Below are 2,595 nucleotides of genomic sequence, written 5' to 3'. Positions count from 1 at the left end.
AATATATATATATCATATATATATATAGTATAATAGTATATATATATATCACCTACTGCATGATATGGGTGGTATTTGAAAACAGTAAATATTTCCCTTTGTTGTTCAGAATCGGTATGTTTAAAATCAGGCTTTTTAGAGTTTTCAAATCTCGATTACTTCTACTTAATTGTTTTTTATTTTTTTTTATAAACCATTTAAGTTTGCTTGTATTACATTAAAACGGTCTGCTCGACAGATCAAACCAAGTAATTTCTTATTTCAGTGTATACCTTAAATTACATCTTGAGAGCCTGGCTGTTTAACTGCCACAATCCAGTAAGATCATGAATCAGGAATCTCAACACCCGAATTGCTAAGCCCTTTTCGTCCGCATGATTATTTTCCATCCCCTTTTCTTTCCTTTCGTTCGGCCTTGTATATATTGTTCCCTCTCGCTCGTAGTTTAAATTATGCCTCAAGCTTTTTTCGTTGAGCCAGTCTAGGTTCGTGTTTTGTGTGGTAAATATATCAAGAAAAGTGCGTGAGTCTGGTGCCGCGACATGTAAAAATAATTTCATTCTTTTTTCTCTCTCTCTCTCTTTTCCATGATGTTATTCAGTCATGTTAAAGAACTTGTGAGAAATTAGTTTGCTTTAATTAGATCTCTAAACTTATTATTATAGAAAAATCATTAAAACAGAGAGAATAAAAAACTTTCCTTTCCCCTAGATAAGATAAAACAAAATGACGCCGCGACAGGAAGTAGTACAGGAGGTATGGCATATCTTTCGAAATTTGTACTCATTTTATTTGTTGGATTTTAGTAAGAATAAATTCTGGTTAGATTTTTTGCGTTTCATTTTGACTGATATCTTTGAATATCAAATTTGATAAGTAGTTTTCAAATTAAAAATGATCAAATATTTTAAATGCATTAACTGGCAATAAACAAATTTTAGCGCGCATGCGCAAAACGAACATCCGGGACTCGTGACTACGTCCTTAACTAGGGTATACCAAATTGACCACCCTGTCACCTGCTAATCTTGTGCAAGCACAGGCAGAGTCAAGACGTGCTTTCCATCTGTTCGCAGGCACCGATGAAGGAAAAGGATAAGCAGGATTTTTGGACCAGATGCTTCACCGGGCTTATATGCTCTATGGCGAGCCCGCCTGTATCAGCGAGTGCTGACTCGATCCGAGCTTAGTCTTTACCTTCCTGGGTGCCCAATCACAGCAGCGACCGCCAAACAACAGTGGAAACTCACGAGCTCGAAAGGGGCTCGATCTGCCGAGCACTGTACCAACCTGACGACTGACACCATAGACCCTGCGCCGGTGACTATCAAAGATTACAACTGAGCACTCTGAATTCTTCGCTTCTATGGCTTTGGCCCGAATGAACAAGCTTCAACGCGAGTGAGTAAGCAAGGGCCTCAAGCAGAAGCTGGGCGAGAGCTTTGAGGCCAAAGACATTCTCCTAGGAATTGCTCTCAACGTCCTGAAGATTCTCCAGATGACCATCCGCCTCCGTCAGGATCCCAGCCCATCTTATGACACGGAAAACAATGCCATCAGCTGTGCCGATGATAAGGCTGACTCCTCTGAGACAAGGAAGTCCCTGCACTTGTACAGAAGGTCAAGTACACCAAAGACGCCAAGTATGACCTCCTTGTGATGCAAGACCATCCCACCTTGGCTCTCGGGACGCTCATCTCCTTCGACAAGACCTTCGGCATGTTTACCAATCCGCAGATAGGTAGTTGTGCGTGTTCGCGTGTCTATATGGGGCGCTAGTATACGTGCATGTATGTGTACTTATTGATTTTATCCCGCAATTTCGCTATCGGGTCTTGTATCATGGCTATTGTTGACAATATAATTACACATTTAACATAACAAGGAATTCATTGATGGCAATTTCGATGGGTTTTATGTTGCCGACCTATTATATGAAATTACCTATATGTGTGAGTCCGTATGTGTATGGCCGCTCCATTCTGTGATGTGCTGTTAGCTCCCTCCCCCCAAAAAACACTATATGTTACGAATTTGTTATGTCTCCCAGACCAGATCTACAAAGATCTCTCATAACTCACTATTAAGGAAAGTAGAACAACTGCACATCTGATATTTTAGTCAGGTGTTCATTCCCATCTCTGCGATTTATGTACAACTCTTAGCAGAAAAGGGTGTGGCTAGAATAGGATCGGCAGTCTGTGTGAATATAAATCAAATAGTAGCAGCATGTAATAAAGTGTTCTTGGCATAAGTCATGTTCTTCAGAAGAATTGAAGAAGCAAGTCTTAAAATCAATTCACACCTAAAATGTATATTTAGTTACGTCTAAACACTTCACGCCAGATTTTGTTCGTTGTTGGTGTGTCCCCTGGATACCGCGTACTTGTGTTGGGACACACGTTTGTTGAGGCAAGCGCCGGTCTCCCCGAAGTACTGCTTCTCACAAGAGGAGCAAGGGATGGCAAAGGTGCCTACCTTAGCAGAAGAAGGAGGACGGGTGTGGACCAGGTTGCGGCGGAGAGTGTTTACCTGGCGAAAGGTAAGCCTGTGTGTGTGTGTATATATATATATATATATATATATATATATTAT

The sequence above is a fragment of the Penaeus japonicus genome, unplaced genomic scaffold, assembly GCF_977035675.1.
Source record: "Penaeus japonicus unplaced genomic scaffold, GWHDUDI00000001_assembly GWHDUDI00000028, whole genome shotgun sequence".
Taxonomy (NCBI): domain Eukaryota; kingdom Metazoa; phylum Arthropoda; class Malacostraca; order Decapoda; family Penaeidae; genus Penaeus; species Penaeus japonicus.
This window is presented reverse-complemented; position numbering follows the sequence as displayed.